The 6,845-nt window shown below is 39.4% G+C and overlaps 1 non-coding gene across 1 annotated transcript; it reads left to right on the top strand.

The window, feature by feature from the left end:
• Window positions 6,173-6,245, top strand: TRNAD-GUC. Its single transcript has one exon. It is a non-coding gene; the product is annotated as a tRNA-Asp (tRNA).

Here is a 6,845-nt window from a genome sequence, read left to right as displayed (position 1 = left end):
GTAGCCCACCAGGCTCCTCTGTCCATGGGATTCTCCAGGCAAGAATACTGGAGTGGGTTGCCATTTCCTTCTCCAGGCAATCTTCCCAACCCAGGGATCGAACCCGGGTCTCCTGCATTGAAGGCAGATGCTTTAACTGCTGAGCTGCCAGGGAAAAAGATAGGCATACCAGACCCATTAATGAAGAATCATCTGAAAGGAGCCAGAACACAAGCTTTCCATGTGAAATGTAATGAGGGAGGGAGGAGAAGGAGAGTTGGATCTGATAAATAAGGTAGTCATTGTCAGTGGCAACAAGAAAGCCAAAAGAGAGGTTAAAAATACATAATTTCTCTCTCCCTTCCAGACTTCTACCAGGGAGTCTTACTGAACGAAGTCAGAGAAAAGGAGGTTCTGGAAAACATGATTACCCTGAAAATGAGACCAGAACAAGAGAAGGGCAGGGAATAGACTGAAAAATACACAAGCAATTCACTGGCATATTCTGTAATCCATTCTATAGGAGAATCATGTAGTCATTACAATAACCATTAAATCTCATCCTGATATTATTCTGTTAAAATTTTAATGACTGTGTCTTTTCAAAGTTATTAAATGTTTTGCACAGCCGTATCTCTTGCGTGTCTCCATTTTGCAAAGTCTACCCCAGCATTACTCATATATTTGCTTCTGTGATATTTTGCAACCATAATATATGCTGTTTACATCCTCAGGTGGACAGGATGCTCAAGATAAAAGACTCTTCTCATCTGAAGTCTCATATCAAATAACTCATCCTTTACGTCTCACTTATACGTCAACACAGCCATTACATAAAGATACAAGGGCACTTGTTAAAAACAAAACTCATCTTGAGGATTGTGGTACTGCACAGTCAATTTGTTCTGATAACACTGAAAGACAGCAACCACTGGTTTCATCTATGCCTTCAGTACTTAAGAGTGTATGTGACATGTTGAAAACAATGCACGTATGCTGAAAGAATACAATACAAAATGAATAAACTTGGAAATCCTGGAGATATTCTCTTCCAAAGCTCATAGCTTTCCTTCTGTGTCTCTAACTCCATGCTATGTGCTCTAATTATAATAAAACATACAAACTCTTGATGACTGACATTGAAGAGAAGGAAAAAATGTGGAAGTTCATGATCAGGATTCCAATAAAGCATTGAAAGTGTCCCCTTAAATGTGTGGTACATTGTTAGACATCCACCTGGCAACTGTTGATTGTTTGACTCACTAGTTTACACAGCAGTAATTCAACATAGGTGGCCACTATGGTGGTCTCTCTTTATATTATATTCCAATGAAAACCAGTAGTATCAGGAAAATTGGATGGCACATTTTCATATTTTTATCTTTACTTGAAATTTATGACAACATATCATGTAGAATTCAATTTATGGTTAAATACCTTGAAAAATTATGCTTAAAAAAAACATTAGAAAGCAACTAAGGTGACATTCAATGTCAATCACCTCACTAACAACTGGTTTTTACAACAGCATGATATTTTTAAGAAAAATACAACTAGTTAGACTCAATATCTCTTGAGAATCCCTTGGACTGCAAGGAGATCCAACCAGTCCATCCTAAAGGAGATCAGTCCTGGGTGTTCATTGGAAGGACTGATGTTGAAGCTGAAACTCCAATACTTTGGCCACCTCATGCAAAGAGCTGACTCATTGAAAAAGACCCTGATGCTGGGAGGGATTGGGGACAGGAGGAGAAGGGGACGACAGAGGATGAGATGGCTGGATGGCATCACCAACTCGATGGAAATGAGTTTGGGTAAACTCCAGGAGTTGGTGATGGACAGGGAGGCCTGGCATGCTGGGATTCATGGGGTCGCAAAGAGTCGGGCATGACTGAGAGACTGAACTGAGCTAAAGACTCAATATCAAGTTTAATTGTATTGGGGTCTTTGTCTTCTGACAAAATTTTCCCTTTAGGTGAAATGGTTAGCACTAGGAAGTATCAAGGAAGGTAATGCTTATTGTTGGTTTGTGTATGTTTTTGTATGTTTTTCTTTTTCTTCTTCTCTCTTCTCTTGCTGGACTAAACTTTATAGGAAGACAAATTCTGATATTATTAAAAGAAAATTTCCCTATAAGAAACCTATCTATAACCCAAGATAGGTTTTCAAATCTTTACAATTAAAATTCATAAGCCTTATTTTAGTGAATGATGAGAGATATTGAACAACTTTTGCTAACTGTTTCTACTTGGTTTTCCAATGTCATCAACAAATGGAAACACCAGAGATGGGAATACCAGACCGCCTTACCTGCCTTCTGAGAAATCTGAATGCAGGTCAAGAAGCAACAGCTAGAACCCAACATGGAAAAATGGACTGGTTCAAAATTGGGAAAGGAATATGTCAGGGCTGTATATTGTCACCCTGCTTATTTAACTTATATGCAGAGTACATCAGGCAGAATGCTGGGCTGAATGAATCACAAACTGGAATCAAGATTGCCAAGATAAATATCAATAACCTCAGATATGCAGATGACACCACCCTAATGGCAGAAAGTAAAAAGGAACTAAAGGAGCCTCTTGATGAAATTGAAAGAAGAGAGTGAAAAAGCTGGCTTAAAATTCAACATTCAAAAAACAAAGGCATCAGGTCCTATCACTTCATGGTAAATAGATGGGGAAAAAATGGAAACAGTGACAGACTATATTTTTTTGGCTCCACTGCAGATGGTGACTGAAGCCATGAAATTAAAAGACGCCTGTTCCTTGGAAGAAAAGCTGTGACAGACCTAGACAGTTTATTAAAAAGCAGAAATTTCACTTTGCCAACAAAGGTCTGTATAGTCAAAGCTATGGTTTTTCCAGTAGTCATATACAGATGTGGGAGTTGGACCATAAAGAAGGTTGAATGTCAAAGAATCAATGCTTTTCAACTGTGGTGCTGGAGAAGACTCCAGAGAGTCCCTTGGACAGCAAGGAGATCAGGCAGATTCTTTACCAACTGAGCCACAAGGGAAGCCCAAGAATCCTGGAGTGGGTAACCTATCCCTCCTCCAGCGGATCCTTTTGACCCAGGAATTGAATCAGGGTTTACTGCATTGCAGGTGGATTCTTTACCAACTGAGCTATCAGGGAAACCCCAGTCAATCCTAAAGGAAATCAACCCTGAATATTTATTGGAAGGACTGGTGCTGAAGCTGAAGCTCCAATACTTTGGCTACCTGATGTGAAGAGCTGACTCACTGGAAAAGACCCTGAGCTGGGAAAGATGGAGAGCAGGAGGAGACAAGGGCGACAGAGGATGAGATGGTTTGATGGCATCATTGAGTCAGTGGACATGAGTTTGAGCAAATTCCTGGGAAATTCTGAAGGATAGGAAAGCCTAGTGTGCTGCAGGCCATGGGGTAGCGAAGAGTCGGACATCACTGAGTGACTGAACAACAACATATTGCTTGTCCATTAAACAATATTTTATTCCCTTAATCTAAGTTATTTGAAAATAGCCTTAGTCCATCCGGCTCTATAAGAAAATACCACAGACTGGGTGATTCGCAACAGAAAGTTATTTCTCACAGAAAAACACAATCAATCTACAGCAGAGACATTTACTTTTCTTACACATTTCCTTTGTCTCCGAAGAGGAAAATAAGTGTTGAACAGAGTGATAACAATCAGGAGTCTCTTACTTGGTTTATCTTATCTTTCTACTGCTTTCAGAATCCAAGATACCTTTAAAAAATGAAACTGTATACAAGTTAGAATTCCCATTCATGTAAGAATTGAATCGCCAGTCCATGTCTGACGTAGGGTGCAGCTTGCTTGGGGCAGGTGCATGGGGATGACCCAGAGAGATGTTGTGGGGAGGGAGGTGGGAGGGGGGTTCATGTTTGGGAACGCATGTAAGAATTAAAGATTTTAAAATTTTAAAAAAAAAAAATTAAAAAAAAAATGAAACTATATGCAAGCATAACTGCTTACTTATAAATGTTGGAATTTTATCTGCAAGAATTTGTTAATAAATGAGGAGACAATTTTATTAGCTTACTCCTTTCTTCTCTCTCCATCTTTCTTCTCTCTCTTCTATTATTCTTTTTAAAATTTTGATTTCCAAATTTGTGCAGCATGTACTGGAAAGGCCACTGACAAGTTTTCAGAGCTGGAAGGAGGGATGCAGGAACTGTTGTGTATGTGTGTGTATGTGTTGTCTTGATCCAATTTTTGAGGCTTTGGCTAGAAGCCAGTCAGTTCCCTTTTCTTTTCTGTATTTGGCCATGGGTCACAGCATGTAGGATCCCCTGACCAGGGAAAAAATGTCGCATTGGGAGTGCAGATTCTTAACCACTGGACCATCAGGGAAGTCCCTCATTTCCCTCTTCTGTCTGACAGATTAAGTCAACATCCCCAATACTTCCCTTACTTAACTCTTACAGTCTGGTCCACTATACACCCATGCTAGTTTCCCAGGGTCTGATACCAGAAAACCAGGGACAACACTGATGCCCCAGAGCCTGCTGATACTATTTAGCTAAATCAATTCTAAACCTAATTGCCATGCCTCAGTCTCTTCTTCCAATGGAAATCATGGTAGATTCTTTTCCTCAGTGCCCCTCACTTCTGCATCATGACCAGTCCCAGTCCTTCTCCTGAGTGGCTCTGCAGGGTACTCTGTGCTATCTCCAGGAAACTGTGAGCACAACACAACTCTTTCTTGTTGTGGACTCTTCCTGGTTTCTCTCTCTTTTATCTGCTTCTAGTCTCACCATACCTCACCCAGAGTAATAAAGTTAAAACAGGGATCCAGTCCTTTTACTCATGTGAAGGGCATTACTCTTGTGCAGGTGGACACATTAAGTTAGTATAACTTGATAATAAGTATTTGAAACATCTAATTATTTTAATTTCATGGTCACCTAGCCATCAGCAGTTTATTTCCTTCTTTTCATTCAACCACACATGTAAGTGAATATTTATTCAATGACTGTCAAATGCTGATCACAGTGCCTGGCATATTATGAGCAAGGAATGAGACTCACCAGATGGTGGTAGGCTCCCTGAAGACAGACCCTTCCTGGTTCATGGGATAGCAAGGGTCTTCACTGTAAACCAAGGAACTAGAAATCTAGTAAATATGTCCCTTTTGAGTGAGAAATGAGAAATGTTACTTATTTACTTACTATGAGAAACATTCAGTCATCAAAAAAAAATTTTTTTTTTCTAAGTGCCAATACTGATTTTGGACAAAGGTAGGGAGAGAGAGATAGGAAGAAATGAAGAGAAATGAAACAATTTGTACACTAATGGAGCATGAAGTATATGCTGTTTCATATTCTGTGATGAGAAGGATAAAAACTGGAAACACAGCAGGAAGGCTGAATGAGGCATGAACCACACAGTCTTGGGCTGAGGGCTGGGAAGTAATATTTACATTTTCCCAAATCCAGTTAAAATAACTTCTACCAAAATATTAGGGTTGCTTATAGCCAATATATTATCTCAAAAGGCATAGAATATCTGATATGTAATTTTATAACCTGTGTGTCAGATGGACGAGAAAAAAACAGAAAAGTCAAGTTGTTCAGTTGCTCAATTTTTTTTTTTTTAAACGGAGTGGTGACATATCTCCTTTGTGATGAATGAGTGAAAGTCTTCATCTTTCGATAACTAGTGTCCATCTGATGTAAAGGCAAAAAATAAATGTGATTACTCCTATAGTTTCTTTTGAAAGATCAAATCAAAGTAATAATTAAAACCCTGTGGCTTTTAACAGAATAACAAGCCTTGAAAAATATGGAGCATTATCTCCTGGGCTAGCTACAAATAATTCACCCAATTTGTTCTCTATTAAGCCTAACTGACTCTATTACATAACAGCCTTAGGGAAAGCAGGATGGTGGTACAGGGGAGCTAGAAAGTGTTTTTTGTATTTTTTTTCTTTAAATGCTTTATAATTGAAGGAAGTGTTTCAGACAGTCAAGGACTAGCCATGGAGTAGCCCTATCACTCAGAAAAGTAGAAAAAAAGTTATTGGAGAAATATCAAGTCAAAAGAGTGAGAAATTACTTTATTTATATATATATATATATATATATATTTCAAAAATTAAGAATTAAAATAGGAGTTAAAAAAAAAGTTTGAAGTGACAACCAATTCAGAAAAGTGAGGAACTGAGGGATAAGCTTTCAGGTGGGACTTCCCTGGTGGTCCAGTGGTTAGGATTCTGTGCTGTCAATACAGGGGTCTCAGGTTCAATTCCTGGTCAGGGCACTAGATTGTACATACTGTGCGGCATGACCAAAAAAGATTAAAACTATAAATAAATAAATAAATAATAAAAACATGAGGGAAATAAAAAAGCTTTGAGAGCTGAAACTGGCATTTTATACTTCATGTCCACTGAGGCACTGAATGATTCCGTAGGCTCCAGCCTCAGGCCAACTTCAACTTCAAACTCCAGCAGCAAGCTCAGGTTATTTCTTGTGCTGCTGGCCCACCAGCCATAGGGAGAAGTTTTCAATTAGCAATAATCATGCCTTGGATAAACTTCATTGGCTATGATACTGTCACTTGTGAAAGTGAAAGTCGCTCAGTCGTGTCCATCTCTTTGCAACCCCATTGACTATACAGTCCATGGAATTCTCCAGGCCAAAACAGTGGAGTGGGCAGCTGTTCCCTCCTCCAGGGATCTTCCCAACCCAGGGATTGAGCCCAGGTCTCCTGTATTGCAGGCAGGTTCTTTACTAGCTGAGCCATCAGGGAAGCACTGATGCAAAGCTTGGCCCACCGCAAATCAAACCACATTCCCTGGGTTTGATAGAGCGATGCACAGAATTCAGAGGAACATTTTACTTAGTAGGTTGCAATAGG

This window comes from Capra hircus, chromosome 18 (assembly GCF_001704415.2).
Source record: "Capra hircus breed San Clemente chromosome 18, ASM170441v1, whole genome shotgun sequence".
Lineage (NCBI taxonomy): Eukaryota > Metazoa > Chordata > Mammalia > Artiodactyla > Bovidae > Capra > Capra hircus.
Note: the sequence above shows the minus strand (reverse complement) of the source record. Positions and strands in the feature narration are given on the sequence as shown.